This window comes from Dendropsophus ebraccatus, chromosome 7, assembly GCF_027789765.1.
Source record: "Dendropsophus ebraccatus isolate aDenEbr1 chromosome 7, aDenEbr1.pat, whole genome shotgun sequence".
In the NCBI taxonomy this organism is placed as follows: domain Eukaryota; kingdom Metazoa; phylum Chordata; class Amphibia; order Anura; family Hylidae; genus Dendropsophus; species Dendropsophus ebraccatus.
In genome coordinates, this window is record NC_091460.1 from 45,595,263 (window position 1) to 45,613,388 (window position 18,126).

The 18,126-nt window shown below is 41.8% G+C and overlaps 1 protein-coding gene and 1 long non-coding RNA gene across 6 annotated transcripts in view; one reads left to right on the forward strand and one right to left on the reverse strand.

The window, feature by feature from the left end:
* LOC138797377 (uncharacterized) overlaps nucleotides 1-11,060 on the forward strand; it is a 41,905-nt gene extending 30,845 nt beyond the window's left edge. Inside the window, exons 4-6 of the long non-coding RNA XR_011363924.1 lie at nucleotides 4,282-4,392; nucleotides 5,537-5,655; nucleotides 10,491-11,060. This is a non-coding gene — a long non-coding RNA (uncharacterized lncRNA). The remainder of the gene's footprint in view (nucleotides 1-4,281; nucleotides 4,393-5,536; nucleotides 5,656-10,490) is intronic.
* The window catches only part of LDB2 (LIM domain binding 2), a 263,357-nt gene that overhangs the window by 210,648 nt on the left and 34,583 nt on the right, over nucleotides 1-18,126 (reverse strand). The window lies entirely within an intron of this gene.

Genomic DNA, 18,126 nt, shown 5'->3' on the forward strand with positions numbered 1-18,126 from the left:
ATAAAGACTCCATGCAGGGCCAGAGTTTATTACAATGCTGCAATGCACAGTGCTAACCACTGAGTCACCAGGCTAATTGTTATTCTTGTGTTCTTGTGATTTACATGACGTCATTTTTTTTTTTTTTTTTTGGGGGGGGGGGGGGGGGGTGCAAATACAGTTATAATACTCTAAAATGGAAATTTGCCATTCATATAAACTTCACATTCTGATGATTTTGCATAGTTGCTATATGTTTGAAATACGTTTTTGTCGGATGTTCTTTCTCCCGTGCCACCACTGTTTTAATTACATATAGTGTATCTTAAAGAGTACCTGTCATTTCAGGTGACTTTTTAGGATAAGCAGTTCTTTATGTGTACTTGAGGAGCAGCAATGTATGTGATTATTAGTTATCTTGTATATGGCATTTTTCCGCAGAGTTATCTTTTAGCTTTCTCTCTCTGCTCTCCCTCTCCCATCCTCCCCCTTCCTACCCCCTCCATAAACTTAACAGGAGAAGGAAGCATTTTTGTCTGATAAGATATATTACAAAGTTTCTATATTCACTTGCACTGTTGATCTATGCAAAGTATGCTAAAGCAACAGTTCCTATTTACAAAAAACAAACAAACTGATTTGTGCATTATACATCGCTGTGGAAATAGGAGAAATTCACAGTCATTGATTAATAGTATACAGGAATGTCCCTTATACTTTTCAGAAAGATGTTCTGCAGCAGCTAAGGTATTGCAAGAATCCCAGCAAGAATTTTGAACGTCCATAACTTGTATGTTTTGTAACCTATATAGATGTACAATACTTCTTTCTCTGTCTTGTGTAGTGATATCTTGCTTGTACTTATAATTTACAGCAGTGGAATGCAGTATGTACTTATCATGGTGCCCTATATCAATAGCATAAGGCACCATAGAAGTAATTCAGGGACCAGGATCTCCATTCAAAGGCCCAGGTCCAGTACACTGAGCTCCAAACCAATCAAGATTGCAGCCATATCTGTATATTAAACATTGGAAATACAGCTAAGAATCCATAAACTAATAGGTCAATGTGTAATGGTAGCTAAGGGCAATGCAGTGGCATTGGGGCCCTCAGTCTGAATTTACATCAACATCTACATGTTATATGCATATTCTTATTATCCAACAAACAAAGAAGATTGATGGCACACAGGTACAAGGACAGGAGGAAAACACACAGCAGGTGCCCGGCAGCCATGGTGACGTGAAGCAGCTACCTGCTGTGTGTTTGTCTCCTGTCCTTGTACGTGCCCAAATATACCAGGATAAGAAGAAGTCTGTTGTTGGTATAAGTAGTTGTGATTGTTTATATACTGAATGCCATAGATCTATACAGTGACCTTATAAAACTAAAAATAAGTATAACAGACATATTGTTGTGTATATGGGATGTGCCAGCTACTAATACTGACATATCTAACTGTATTCTCATTATGCTTATTTGGTTTGCTTCCACACTCCAGTCATTTTTCCAAACATGTCCCATCCCAGACTATCAGGTACATCCACATAGCGTCTGTTATGAATGCAACTTTGGCGCAGTCCTAGGTGTGTAAGGTATGACCGAGACTGCGCTTTTGGCCATAATCTTCTATTTATTCTGTGTTTTGTTTGCCTTTGTTTGTGCCAGTCTGAACTGTCTTTTATTCCTTCTGGTCTTCTAATTGTTTTCCCTGCCCCACTCGTGTCTGTTCTGCTAAGTTTCCTTTGGTCATGTAACGGTTAACCTGCCTTTGCCTCAGTGATTGACAGCTGGTCCCTCCAATAACCTTCTGGACCAGAACCCTGGCCTCCTATATTACTAACCCCAGACTGTGTGCTCATTGCCGGTTATTGACTTAGTCTCTGCCTGCTTGTGGTTCTGTTTCTTTGCTTCTCCTGATTTCTGCTTTGCATCTTTTGCCCTCCCTTGCTTGGCGCCTGCCCCCGACCATATTGCCTGTGTTTTGACTATGCCTATTGGATCCTGTTTTTGTACTTTTGCAAAACCGTTGTGACCAGGATTGCTGACTATTCTTATTGTGTTTGTTTATCTGTCCGTGTTTTGTGTACCACCTATACCAGAGCAGGGACCACCTTTGTGGTTGTCCCCGGCTGCCTAGGGCTGTGTGTGGTAAGTAGGTAGAGGCAGTGGGCAGGAACAGCACAGGACTCACTGTCCGTGTCTCTGTCTATTCCTCCTGTTGCTACTGGCGTTCCTGACAGCGTCCCTGTCAGGACAGGGAGGTAGAAATAAGACACGGCAGTGAGCCCTAGGCCTGAACCCACCCATTGTCCCTACCCACTTGCCTCAAATTGCCTGAGGCAGCCGCGGACAACTACAAAGACGTTCCCTGCTCTGGTATAAGTGTAACACAGAACGAGACAGACAAACACAAAGGAGAGTCAACAAGCCAAAGTCAAAACCAAACGGGCAACACAGTACAAAATCAGTAAACAGTCGGATAGTCAAAGGTCAGCTGGGAGGTCACATAACAGGTAAATCGAGCAGAGGAATTAGGTGCGAGGATTGCAGGAAAACAGGGAGAGCTGGGGTCAGGGTATGAATCTTAATAGCCAGCGATGAGAGACTAGCTCAGCTTACTTTTATAAGGATCAAGAGCCTGGTCTGGTTTTCTATTGGACTGGCACTCTGATCCTTAAGGCTCCAGACAGGGAGAGAAAAACGTTAATCAAAAGCCTTGCTCAGATGCAGCAATCAAGTCTAGCAGAGCTCAGTTTAACTCCTGCATTGCCAGAAGCTTGGAAGCAAGCGGTGTGTCACACAAAAGCAAGAACAGGCCCAGTTCACACCAGGCTACTGCACATTCCTGACAGTCCCTTAAACACCAACGTTTGGGGGTCATATTTGTTTTAGTCGTGCTCCTTATAACCATCATGGAACAATTTCAAGGAAAATACTAGATGCCTAGAAAGTATGTAACATATGGTATGAATGCCACTGAACCTATAGAATAAAAGAGAAAAGTTAAAGACAGTCTTAAAGCACTGGACTTAGCATAGACTTAAGGTATCTTCATCCCTAACAAGAGATTCAGCTGATATCATAAAAGGTAGAAATCATTGAACAATGTGCAAAGTGGCTGAAAAAATAAAGGTTTGTTTCTCACTGTCACCTATTAGAGGTAGCTCTGATTTAAAGGGATGCTATGGCCAATAGATGGCAGTGGGGAGCAAGTGTTTATTTTCCTTCTGGAGGAGATGTTCTTTGCATACATTGGCATGAAAGACCCCATACTCCCATCAGGTGGCCTCCTCAAGGAGATACAGTACCACAACAGAGTCCTGTAACCTACCCAGCACCTAATGATGAAGGTCAGAAACCCGAAACATATATAAGTTGCATATAACCCCCAATCATGTCTTAAAAGTTCAACATTGATTTTAATGGATTTTATGTCCAGTAGGTGGCAGTGAGGAGCAAGCCTCTTTTCCTTCTGGGTATAAGCCACTTTGCATACTTTTCCCCCATGGAGCATTGCATGGCTTACAAGACTATACTTCAGTTAGACAGTCCCCACATGGAAACCCACTACTCCTCCAGTACAATCTTATTGGACATTGTAAAATAAAAATAGTAGTATACAGTTTTATAATATTCTCTATGCGTCCTGTCTATCAGTCAGACACAATTACTCAAATCACATGAACATAACTTGTATTTGTTGCATTTATATACTGAAAATGAAAAGGGTTAAATACAAGCGATTATTAGAGACATGATGTATAAAAAAAATTTCAATCAGATAAAATGTTACAATGTAGCGTATCCTCCTTTTTGTTCATTGGCATTCAGCTGATTCCATGGTAATATCAGTTATCTGTGTCGCCTGGAAGGAACTCTGGGTAAGTCACAGGAAAAAGGTGGGAGCATTGTTGGTCTTTCCTGCTGACCAAAAAAACTCCAGTATTGTTCACTTTTATTTTTGTAAGTCTGTTGCATGAAATCCCAACCATTCCTGTTACATCCTCTTTCCATCCAGGGACTGAAACAATATTTATTGACTTGAGCCAACAGGTTGGAATATGCAGAGAGTAATGGTTGGATGACAGAAATACAGCGAACATGCTATAGATAGGAGCAGCGTCCAACAAGGACGTAAATTACAGAAGAACGGGAATGGCGACTGCTCGAGTCTCAGAAGAACCTGATTTTTAATTTTATTTGATTTCCAAACTGGTTGGATGTACATGTAGGCTATGGCTCCATAGTGACACTGCAGTCAATGTAATTGATCATGAATTTTATACATTCATATAGCTCAGCATATTGCCCAGCGCTGTATAGAGATTGTCATCACGTTGGTCCCTGAACCTTGTAAGGAAACTGTGCTTCTGCTTAGTCACCTACAACTTCAATGATTCCATACAGGTAAAAAAATCTATCAAACTGGTGAGTAGAGATAGGCTCCCAGAATTCATTTCAGGATATATTGCTCTAATAAGCAATTTGATTTGAATTAGGCTAGATTCACACACACCAGATCTGCAGCGGATTTCACGCTGCGAATTAACAGCAACATCTTGTCTGTCACTCTCAATGAGATTACATACTTGCAGCGGGATTAACATTCCGCTGCGAGTAAGTGTCAGTCCCCTTAACCCCCGCCGGCTGGAGCATACATTACCGGCTTCACGATCAGACTTGCTTCCGGGGCTCCGGATGTCTGGATGTCCTGCTCATCCAATCAGTGGCTGCGGCAGGGCAGCGGGGCGTCCAGCCAGGAATCCCCAAAGCAAGCCGGATTGTGGAGCAGGTAAGGGGGCTGTCACTTACTTGCAGAGGGATGTCCCGCTCAGCCAATCAGTGCGATCCCCAAAGCAAGCCGGATTGTGGAGCAGGTAAGGGGGCTGTCACTTACTTGCAGAGGGATGTCCCGCTCAGCCAATCAGTGCGAGCCCCAAAGCAAGTCAAATCGTGGAGCCGGTAATGTAGGCTCCATCGGTCAGGGGTTAATGGGGCTGTCACTTACATATTCGCAGCGTTATGTCAATCACGCTGCAAGTATGTATTCTCATTGAGATCCGCAGCAGATTTCACTGCAAATTCCCAGCGTGAAATCTTCTGTGGATTCGGAGCGTGTGAATATCGCCTTATAGTAGGGGTGCCTGCTCTGTGCACTCTCATACTATGTGCACACACAGTATTTTGAGCCTTAGGGTATGTTCACACTGAGCAAATGTGGCGGAATTACGCGGTAGAGCTCTCCACTGTGGAATCCCACCTGTCTTTGTGTGACACTGTTGCTCTATGGGAGGGCTCTCCTCTGCTCAAAGAATTGACATGTCAATTCTTTGAGCGGAGAGTGTCGGAGGGCAGAGTGGAGCGGAGGCGCTTGAGCCCTCCCATAGAGAAATAGTGTCACACTGAGGCAGACAGGATTCCCCAAGAATTCCGTCACATCTGTTCAGTATGAACATACCCTTATTTTGGGTCTCGTTTTTGCTCCATATAGGAGTTGGATTGATTCAGAGTAAAACTGTAATGACAAATTTCGCCACTTTTTTTTTCACAGCTTTGCCCTCTCTGCCACTTATTGGCTGAAGAAGAGAGTCCAAGAACTAATCCCAAACAAAGCAATGTGCCCTGGGACCTGCTGTGAGAGAATGGCAGTGGTGGCGGGAGCTCAGGAAGGTAAGTATAGGATTTTCATGAATCTACTCCCCTACCTCCATTAGGCTAAATACATTAAATAAAATAAAAAGTTAATATCCCTTTAAGCATTTGAATATGTTTTAGGACAAGAGTAAGGCCTCGCCTACACAGTAATGCACCATAGCACACGGACAGTGCAATATTGAGGGGAATCAAGTCTATGGAGCCCAGACCACAAAACAGACAGTACAAGTGCCGATCCTACCTTTTTTACCAGCAGACATAAATGATGATACTATAAAGCCTTAAATGGAAGTTCAGCTGTTATATGCAACTGCAATGAAACTAGTGGGAAAACATTGTGGGCAACCTTGGAGCTATTAGAAGAAATGAAACGATAGGAAAGAAAATAGGAACTTACCTCTCCCCATGCTGTGGTGAGCCACAGGACTGGCCCTGGGACCCCCGCTGTAAGGCATTTTACCCCCGAGTTGGGATGATCACAAATTGGGGGAAAATGCCTGTCCCGGCTGATGGACTGGCTGCTCAGCCAATCAGTGACAGGAGCGGAGCCCCACCCCAGTCACTGACTGGCTGAGCAGCCAGTCCATCAGCTGGGTTGTGACATCTGTTGCGCAGAGAGCCCGGCGAGGTTCCCGGGGCTGGTCCCGCCACTAACCACGGGCACAGGGGTTGGTAAGCTCCTACTCATTATTAAATTCCCCCCTGACCCTACCGGCTGCCTGATTTTAAAAATGGCCAGACTTCTCCTATGTGTTGAATTACAATTATTTTATACCAATTGTCGGTGTTGCCTTGGAGTAACATTAGGAAAAAATAAAAGTCAATGAATAATATTGCAGCATAGCCCCATTCATACAAAGGAAGATGAGCTGTAATACCAGTAACAACCTATGGAAAAGAGTGGTGCTGTTTTTAATCCCTGGAAACCCCCTGAATGTAATGTAATGCTTACAAGACATTCCTCTGTGTAAGAGTATATTATAAATGTGAAGCCAGTCCTTCAGACACACAGGCCACTCTCTAGTGCTCGCCCCCCAGGCTAATAGCTGCCACCCCCTCCCTTTCTCATTCAGATAGCTTACCAGTCTGACACATGGATGTCTTAAAGCAAAGTAAAACAAACAGGGCGATAACACTGATCTCCACATTCCCCTAAAATCCACTGTAATACATCTCTGATATTGGAAAGCTGCTGTATTTATTTGGATAAGACATGCTTATACCTGCTTGACTGGGTCACAGCGTTACACTGTAAAATCGGATTTGCTTTTTTATTATATAATCCACTAACCATGTATTTTATTTATCAGAAATGTTCAGAAATAGATTTGACTGCTATAGAGAAGACTTCAGGTTTTATATGGGTATAGTGCGGTATAACAAGGAGACGCTATTATTCTACACTCAGCCTATCTAATTCATTAGTGAGGAGGATTTACTAAGCTCAGGGAAGCAAATCCCGTTTTTGCACTACTGGATCACCCAAAGCTTTATTGTTCACCTCTGCTCTTGATACAGATTGAAGAAACTAGGTTAGAGATTAGTTCATGGGTTAGAGCAGCAGCCAGGCCCCTGCCGATACCCTAAACAGGGAATATATTCCTCAGCCAGGACTACATTACTTTCTTATTGTCTCCTTACATGGTATATATAGAGTTATAAGGAAAGATCGGAGATGCTACATAGTTTTAATGGGATTTTTTTTATTACTATCCCTTTTATTTGTCAGTCTGTATAGCACCGACATATTTTGAAGAACTGTACAGAGACTCATCCTGCACATTTGCCCCTATCCCTAGTGAAACTCACAATCTTATTTTTTTAATCTGACAGAACTACAATAGAGGCAATATTAGAGGAAGCATATTAAAGGGGTTCTCCGGCGGGAAAAAAAAATATTTAAAATTAAATTAAATTAAATTATATAGATGTGTAAGTTACTGCTAATTAAAAATCTTAAAGGGGTTCTCCAATTTAAACATATCTGTCCCTTATGCACAGGAAAAGGGACAAGTAAAAGATTGTCGGCAGTCCGACCTATGTATCCCAGGCAATCTCTAGATCGGCCCCCAGCTCCTCTGTTTTGAATACAGTCCCAGGTGCGCACGTGACCCACGGTTCTATTTATCCTCTATGGAGCTGTTGGATCACCTGCAGTAGTGCACTGGAACCTGGTCGATCGCACAAACTGCATTTTTTTTTTGCAGCCCTAAACTGTTACTATTCTGATCAGCTCTAGAGGTGTTTGTTACACAGACAGAGGTAGCACCCCCTTGTCTTTTGAAGAGCTTTTTCAAGGAACAGATTTTTTACATACATAACAATACAATTGCAAATCTGACAAATCTTAATTTAGGTAATAATAGACTTTTTACATTGTATGATGTCCTACCCTTCCCATCCCCCTTTCCCCACAGTTTGGAGAAGGGAAAATAAATAAACACATAAATAACAAAACACCACAACAACTTCACCTGTAAGGGTATGTCAACGCTAAGTAAAATAGGTGTAATTCTGCGGCGGAACTCTCCTGCCTCAGTGTATCATATGATCTCAATAGGAGAGTGCGCTTCTCTGCAGCCGCCACTCTCCATGAAAGAAGAGACATGTCACGTCTTTGAGTGGAGAGCGGCGGCAGCGGAGGAGCGAAATCCCTCTCGTCCACTCACAGCGGGACACTGAGCGCTCCACCGTGGAATTCCGACGTATTTGCTGAGTGTGAACATACCCTCACTAATTGGGAGTGCTATTTCTCATATCTTTATAATAGGTTGACTGTTTGTTTACAGCATTCAGTGCTAGGGGATTCTGGGGATATCCATTTTTTTATGATCTGCAGTCTTGCCACAATTAATTGCTAACTTCATCCTCCATCTCTTCCCCTAATAATAACACCAATAGCGAAAAAGGAAAGTTTATATTTATAAGGTTTATAAAGTTTGTATATCAATACCCTGCATGTTTTGTCCACACCTAACACAGTCTGACATATTCTTCTTATTCATCCTAAGCAGGACTGCTGAGGTGTAGTATAATCTGTAAAGAATATTAAACCGAATGATCCTGTGATTAATATTGGGGATATAGGGATATGTTATAGCTCTTCCTCCCAGTTCTTCTGCCCCCTTGTCAATGTATTCTTATATTGTACCTCTGTATATCTTCAATAGTCCTTTCCTTTGCATAACCTCTGATTTTACTATCCTAATCACATCTGGGGTATTTAACACTTTAAATACTTTCCTATTATTTATTAATGTATACTGAAATACACAGGGTAATTGTCTATACTCTAACCAAGCGCTGTCTGCCAAATTTTATCCACTTTTGAGCCTGACAAATTATAATTTCTTCTTGTTGAAACAAGACTTTAACAGTCCCTATACCAGCCCTTGAGTACAACTTTAGTATTTTCAATTTATTGAAATCATTTATAAGCCTGTTGTTCCACAATGGTGTAAAGTCCAGTGCGGTATTCACTTCCAAAATTTCCTTTAAATCTCTCCAGTAGGCTACAACCTTCTGGATTGTTGAAAACTGTTCATATTTTTCGTCCTCTAACTGCCCTGATTCCAGGACCTCCAGTATACAATTGAAATGTCCCTCTACACTTTCTGCCACATACTTAAACAGGTCCATCCGATCCCTTCTCAACAACAAATTTAGTTGTACAAATAAATAATACATTTTATAATCTGGAAGTTACCCCCCCCCCCCCTCATATAAAGGCAGCCAAAAATACTCTAGTTTAATCTTCTGCAAGCTGTAACACCTTCTCACTCCCCCTCTCATCCTTATCCCTGCTTGGTTGACAGCTGGAAGCTATGCTCCAAGCAGGAATGGGAAGAGGAGCAAGAAGGCATTTTTCTATGTAAGCACAGATGGACATGTGAAAGGTCTCCTTGACCTAACAGCTATCTAACAGTTTAGAATGTGTATTGCTGCTGACAGATTCACTTTAAATGTATCATGTCCTCTTTAAAAGGGAATGTGTCACTAGGTTTATGCTGCCTTAAATAAGGGCTGCATCAACTAGTGACAGAAATGCTGAACAGATTGGTGTATTACTTATATAATTTTGTTCAGCCATTCTCCTAATATGCAGGAGAGTTGAATTCTTGCCACACCCCTCACCCCGCCCTCCAGCTGCTGATTGACAGTTAAAAGCCTCTATAAAGTATGGATAGATAACAGCCAATCAGCAGCTGTGGGCGGAGTTTTCTGCTTCTCTTTAATATCTAGGACTACTGGGCTGATGCACATAATGGAGAGGACTACTTATTGTCCATGTTATTCAGTAGGGTATCTCTGGATCAGATGCACAGGACAATGTAAGTGATACATCATCTCCGTCAGTATTTTATGTTACCCTGATAGGACCTGCTGACAGAGTCTCTTTAAACAAGCAACAGCCAAAGCTTTATAAACTGAACTTTTATATCCCTGTCCCTTAAATCCATGCCTCTTCTAATATCCTGATGGACACTTAATGCAGTTCACCATATGATTTACTTGTGGGGCATAGTTGAACACACCATAAATCATATACGGATGTGAAGCAGTCCAAATGTAGTCACAAATGGACTAGGTTCGGTCTATTCAACCTAATGGGAATAGAGTCTCATACATGGAATACTTCTTTGCTGGTATTGCAGCGTATGTGAGCCTCATAGTGCCAATAATAGATGTGGACCTACCGTAACATAACATGACTCTAATTGTATTTTATTGATTCCCTTCATGATATGCGCTGTAGTAAAGCCATGCTGTAGGTTTCTGTACTTTAGACTATAGGTAACTGCTGGAGGGAATTTATTCTCGGTTAATTTTGTCTATGTTATTCATTACAGATGTTGAATTGAGAACATACCAAAGTTCAACCTCCACCTAAGATCGAGTTTATTAAGCGCCGCATATTGATTCACAATCTAAAGCAGAGAAGGGGAATACTCCGGTGAATTCTGATAATTAAGTCTGCAGGTCTCTCGTCTTTGTCACAATATTTAAATGTATTGGAAAAAGTTTCTTGTTCGGTTTACAAGTGGGAGCGGGAAGGCTCTAAAAACCTCTATGGCCTTACAAATAATATATAAAGGGGGCAAAAATTGTGAGCACCCTATCTAGAGGCCTAATGTGATCTCCTGGGCCCCAAGGCAAAATCTGTAATAAGACCCTCACCTACCATGTGTCAGCTAGAACACTCGTGGCACTAGGACTTAGGTGCACCAGTTACCTATGCACCCTCTAGCGGTGTAAGGAACAGCGGGCTAATGGATTTGATGGATGAATGAACCAAAGGAAATGTCCAGTAATTTTTTCTACAATCAAGGGCAAATGTTTTGAGACTGACAGACTGTTTTGTTTTTTTACAAAGTTTTAGTGTTTTCTGTTGTTTTGATCAGATGTTTCCATAGTATATTGGAGCACAGTTATATACAAATATATGTTTTTAAAACCTTTATTGACAAATAAATAAAGTTTATGCAAATACTTAATCTTTAGTCTTGACCCTTCTTTTTGAAGACTACTGCACATCACCATGGCATAAAGACTTTTGGGCCAAATCCTGACAGATGACAACCCATTCTTGCTTAAAGGGGAACTATCAGCAGGTTAGATGAATCAATCCTGCTGATCGCCCCCTATTGAACAAGAGCCGCAGAGGAGAAAGGCATGTCTCTTACCTTCATCCTCGGTGCTGTTCCTGTGCAGTTAGTAGTTTGCTCCACGGTCCGGTGAGACCATTAGGGACACTGTCCGTCCCTATAGTGCCAATTTGTCCCTGGCCATCCCACTTAATCAATTATAATTAGAAAGAGGTAGACCGAACAGGGCCTAACGGGTGCCCCAGTGCTCACTAATGGTCTTCCTGGACTGTGGAGCAACTTACTAGCTGCACCAGAACAGAGCAGAGGATGAAGGTAAGAGACATACCTTCCTCCTCAGTGTCTCCTGTGCAATTGGGGGCTATTAGCAGGTTAGATTCACCTTTAACCAGTGCTGTGAATTTATCACAATTTCTGTGCATTTTGTTCTTAATTGACCATGGGTTCTCGATGAGATAGAGATGCTGATCATGGGGATTGGGGAGTGTTCTGATCATGGAGTGGACACATCAATGATTTGTTCACTGAGCCACTTAGTTATCACTTTTACCTAGTAGTAGAGATGAGCGAATTGGGTTTGGGTTTGAGTCTATCCGAACCCGAACGTTCGGTATTTGATTAGCGGGGGCTAATCTGTGAAAAACATGGATACAGCCAATGACTATATCCATGTTTTCCACATAGCCTTAGGGCTTTATCCAAGTTCAGCAGCCACCGCTAATCAAATGCCGAAAGTTCAGAATCGGATCGACTCGAGCATGCTCCAGGTTCACTCATCTCTACCTAGTACCATGGTGCTCCATCATGCTGGAGAAAGCATTGTTCATCATTAGAGATCAGCACAACTATTGCATGCTCCAGTGGCTGAAAAAGTTTGATGCTGCCCTAAGGCTGCCTGGAAAACATGGTTACAGGCAGGTTATAGGCTGTATTAATTTTTTTTTGGACTCCCTAGGGCTGAATCCATCTTCTTCATGATGTCAGAATGCTTTACCATTGGCATGACACAATACTCATGGTGCTGTTCACCTTTACTTCTATGGACAGTCATCCTTACAGATGTCCCAGTCTAAACAGGACTTTATCTGAGGAAATAACATTACCCCAGTCCTCTACAGACTGACCCCTGTACTTCCTGCAGAATGTCTACCTGTTCTTGATGTTTTACCAGGAGAGAAGTGACTTCTTTACCGCCCTTCATGACACAAGCCTAGCCACCAAAAGCCGCGGCCTTACCGCACTTCCTCTACGTCAAGAAGGAGAAGAGGAAATGCTCAGCAGGGGACTTGTGACAGGTAAGTACAATTTTTTTTGTATGTTTTTACACCACCTTGTGCACAATTAAATATTAAATAATTATCCCTTATTACATAATGCAATAGATTAATATGTGTATAAAGGATGAGAGGAATAAAGGAATGAAACAATAAGTTAATATTAATCTTAAACAAAGGAATATAACTTTTTGATGATTTTAATATGCTGTGACTTACAGTTTCAATAACAAGATTAACAATTCATTGCTTCATAACCCTTCTCATAACCCTCTTGTTTTACAGCATTTAGCTTGTTAACCTAAAGTTACAGCAGAGCAATGTGTTCCAGCTTCTCATAACAGGGAGCAGGTGCTAAGCGTCTGCAGTGTCCTTTCATACCTTGTAAATATAAGCTTTAAGTAGCTCATTGCCTTGATACAATTGACTATATAATAAATGGACATTGGTTCTACAATATGTATACCCAACAGTTCATTATTTGTACATCGAATTGTAAGCGTATAATTTGCTATAGGAAACGAACACCCTTGACGAATACAAAAAGGAATTGAAAAGAATTGCACAATTTGACTTCTTGTGTGAATAGATTGGTTTCTATGTAAACTTGTTTGTATTTGGTGAAAAAGTTATTATAAAAAGTTGCACTTAGAAACTACAGAACTACAGAAACAAGCCCCTACCATGCAATGGCATGAAATAGCAATAAGTGTATATAAAAATAATAGCACCATATATTAGAACCATGTAGTTGTATTAGGCTGGGTTCACACTATATTTTAGCAAAAAACGGTTGAAAAACAGATGGAAAAATGGATCTATTTGTGTGCATCCGTTTTTCCATTTACTTCCATTATAAAAAAAAGTATCAAAACACATCCGTTTTTTTTTTTTTTTAACATACATGAAATTAAGGTCAGCTATGTTTTTGTGATCCATTTTTAAACAAAAATGAAAGTCAGTGGAAAAACGGTTGCACAAAAACACATCTGTTTTTTGCAAAAACGGATGAAAAAAAGGAAAACACTTGTTGTTGTCTATAAATAGATATAAGGTTGCATAAAGAGTGAACCTCTGGGCTGGGCTCCATACAGCTGCTATGGCTATAGTTGCACCTGTATCCCCCAGTTACCACAGGAGGTTCCAAGTCCCACATCTGAATAGATCAGTGGTTCCATGTGCACATTCCCGCACCATTCACTGTCTATGGGATTAATATCTGGGCACAGTTACTCCATTCAGAGGACTTGGATGCATTGATCATTGAGGATCGACCATTGTCTGATATCCTATTGATAGTTGGTGGGAGAACCCTTTTCATAACATTCTTCACATGAATTTCTTTTTAACAAAAATGTGAATAAAGGGACTTTCTGTGGTAATAATATTGGACATTAGAGTAGGCCAGAACTAAGGATGGTCCGAACCTGCTGAGGTTCGGGTTCCTATGAACCCAAATGCTCGGCATCAGATTCCCGCTGTCAGGTTGCTCCGTGCAGCGGGTAGATACAGCGGGAGGACTGCCTGGAAAACTGGGATACAGCCTATGGCTATGGCTGTATCCCAGTTTTCCAGGCGGTCCTCCTGCTGTATCCACCCTCTCCACGGAGCGGGCAGACAGCGGTTATCATTGCAGAGAGTTCGGGTTCGTACAAACCCGAACCTCGGCAGGTTCAGACCATCCCTAGCCAGAACATCAGTATTTTATTGGTGGGGGACTAGCTCCTGGCTTCTTCACATATCAAATAGATAAATAAGGCAGAGGCACTCAAACAGTTCTTTATCAGGAACAGCACTATACATCTGGTTGTGGTTGTGTTTGGTACTGCATTTTATAGTAGTTAAAGCGACTCTGTAACCACAATCTGACCCCCCCCCCCCCAACCACTTGTACATTCGGATAGCTGCTTTTAATCCAAGATCCTGTGGTCCGTTCAGCAGGTGATGCAGTTATTGTCCTAAAAAAATACTTTTAAGCTTGAAGCCCGTGCCAAAGGAGAGTATCTGTGCCCTAACTTTGCACCACCCCTCCGTCCCTCCTCCCTACCCTCTTCATCATTAGGAATGCCACTGAAACATTTTCTCCTGTCTGAACATTGCACAGGTCCTTAACGATCCAGCCCATGTGCTGGGCTGCCACCGGTGGGGAATAGGAGGCAATCTGCCTGGAGCATTCCTAATGATGAAGAGGGTGGGGAGGAGGGACGGAGGGGTGGTGCAAAGTTAGGGCACTGATACTCCCGTTTGGCACAGGGCTTCAAGTTTAAAAGTATTTTCTAGGACAATAATTGCATCACCTGCCGAACGGACCGCAGGACAGATCTTGGGTTAAAAGCAGCTATCCGAAGGTACAAGTGGTTTGGGGGGGACAGATTGTGGTGGGTAGGATTAAAAACAATCTGTCAGCATTAAATCATGCTCAGAGCTGCAGAAATGGACAAATAGCTGATGGCTGTTTGCAAAGTTATAAAATAGTGTTTTTTTTATTCAATCCCAAGTGCAATACAGGTAGGTTGAGTTGCAGAAAGCCTCTTCTCCCTGGCTTCGTTCCCAGCACTGAGCCCTGTATACCAATCAGTCAAGACAGATAGGGGTGGAGGCATACATTTTGCTGCTTAGCGACACAACACCTCATTAGAATGGGAGCTCTAAGTACATAGCTATAGAGCTGACCAATTCCCTTTAAGCAGCAGTACATGTCGCAGCCACATGTACATTGATGTGACTGGTAAGTAATGGGGGGGGGGGGGTTGCAGCCAATAAGGATAGGCTATGTTCACATAACATCTTTTTCTGGCCATTTCGCGGACATGTTTTATTTTTTTTTACGGTCGTTATTATATAAATGCAGCTGTTATATGCAAGTAAGAGGAAATGTATAATTGTATTAGCTCCACTTTCTTAAGCATGTTTGTACAGAAGCGTGCGCCTTATTGATCAACAGAACCCCCATGTTGAAGAATATGGCCAACTCAGTATTACTCACTTAGCCCGCTGTACTAGGCAGATGTGGTACATGAAGTACTGTCTAATATAAAAAAGTGAATTTACATAGTAAGATGAATACATTTTCTAATAAAAATGAGATTGTGACTACCATCTGTAGCCATGCGGCATCTACAGCTGCAATTTATAGCCCCGGCTTCTTGGAATAGCTCTTGAAATGCAGAAGTGTATTGAAGAGAAATTACTGTCTATAAGAGGAGGGGGGGGGGGGGGGGGTGAAGGATGGGACTTTTTTAATCTCTGCCTCTTTTAAAATGTTGATACCCTCACCCCCCACATAGGCTTACCTGTTATTAGGGCACAATTCCAAAATATTAACATGGAACATATGTAAAGTCTGCATTTCAGCAATGAAGTTTGTTAGTTTTACATGCTATTCAATAGGCAGTGTATGATAACTAATATGTTAATATGGCTTTCCAGAGTGAATATTACGGTCTCAAAGAGTTTTAGCAGTCCAAACAATCTGGGTTTTCATGATTCCAGTGTTGTTGTTTTATTTTTTTACTTTTTTTTTCTATGTTTCATGTTTTCCATTTTCTTTTTTTATTTACACTTTTTCCTTGAATAGTCAGATGGGTGTGAATGCTTGGCTCGGGGGTGGGATTAGGAATCTCATATTTACACCCTTTGAGCCTAGCATTTACACCCAATTGTGCCATAAAGTTCCCACCCATCTGACCCATCAAGAAATCAAACCAAATAGTAAAATCCCTTGGTCTCAGGAGGGCACTCACAGCTATAAAATAATACACAGTATAATGGTCTGATAGTATGGCAGACTCCATCAACCTTGACATTAAAGTTCTTGAAAAATACATATTACATAAAAGATGGTGAGGCATGGCAAAGTAATTTATCTTTCATAAATGCACATAGACGTATTGTTACACATTATTTATTGTTATATTTGCTAGATTGACAGCAGACCTATATTGCTGGAAGCCTTAGTAATAATGCTCATAAATCCTTTTTCAACCATATAGTTATGAAATGTTAACTAGTTTAACACAATGGCTTTAGCCTAAGCAACATTTTAACTGGTACCTTAAAGGACAACTCCGGCAAAAAAAATTTTTGGCTTATTTAACACACATTACAAAGTTATATAACTTTGTAATGTGGTTAAATACCCGGTCTGGCCCCCTTCCCCCACTTTCCGACCCCCGACCCCCCACCCCGGAAGTTAAAGAATATATACATTACCTATTACGGTCGTCACGGTCCTCTTCTCTGGTGTCGGGTGATGTCAGAGCTGGGGGCGGTCCGGGTCTTCTTCCTCCTCGGCGTCTTCATTGAGAGTGAATGGGAGAGAAAAGGCTGCTGGTGCACATGCGCACCAGCAGCCTTTTCATTGGCTGGAGCGCATCACATGGCTTCCAGCTTGCTCAGCCCTGATTGGCTGAGCTTGCTGGAAGCCATGTGATGCGCTCCAGCCAATGAAAAGGCTGCCGGTGCGCAAGTGCGCTGGCAGCCTTTTCTCTCTCATGGACCCGGAAGAAGGAGACATCGCTGGACGGCGGACGCAGGTGACAGTGAGGCGGACGGTGGGCGAATGGAGTGGCGATCATCACCGGAGGGATGGTGAGTATGGTGTCTGTGTTTTTTTTTGGGGGGGGGGTCCCGCCGGAGTTGTCCTTTAAAGTGGCACTGTCATATGTATCAAAGGGATTATCCAGGCTTAGATTTCTATCAAAACAGCGCCACACTTGTCCTCAGGTTTTGTGCAGTACTGCAGCTCAGCTCCATTGCAGTGAATAGAACCAAGTTGTGATACCACACACAACCTGAGGACAGGAGTGGCACAGTTGTTTTTTTTTTTTTTTGGAAGAAATTACCACTTTTTTTTCTATTCCTAATTAACCCCTTTACTTTTTGACATGTCAAAAGTTAAGATTGCACTGCTGTAATTGTTATTTGAATTTGGGGAATTGCATGGCCACACACTATACCCCAGCCGTCCACCCTACCTGATGTATTGCAGGTGGCAGGAATCATTTCAAGCCTGTTAAACCCAAATTATGCAATTATTCTAATTGGGCGGCCTGGGGAGTGGAGCTCATAGCTGAATGTTTTGCTGCGTTTACACGGAACGATTATCGATCGAATTTTCGCAATAACGTTAGCATTTGCGCAATAATCGTTCCGTGTAAACACAGCCAACGATCAAGCGATGAGCGAAAAATCGTTCATTTTGATCTTTCAACATGTTCTCAAATCGTCGTTCATCGTTCGCTAAAAATTCTCAGATCGCTTTGTGTACACAGTCTTTCACCGATTTACCCTATGTAAAAGATGGGCTTAAGCGATTTTAAAAACGATCGCATTAACGATTTTTCTTACAAATTTTCTTACGATTTTTCTAACGATTTATTCGTCTAAACGCTGATAGTTATAAAAACCAAATCGTTGCTTCAAAATCGTTAAACGATCAATTGGGAATCGCTTCGTGTAAACGTAGCATAAGCCCCAACTATAACTAACAATCACAGGCAGGTGCATTATTAACTTTTGGCATACCTGAACGTCAAATATTAATACAAATGACAGTACCACCTTAAGAATACATACAAAAGCCCCCAAAGGCATCAGAAACTAAA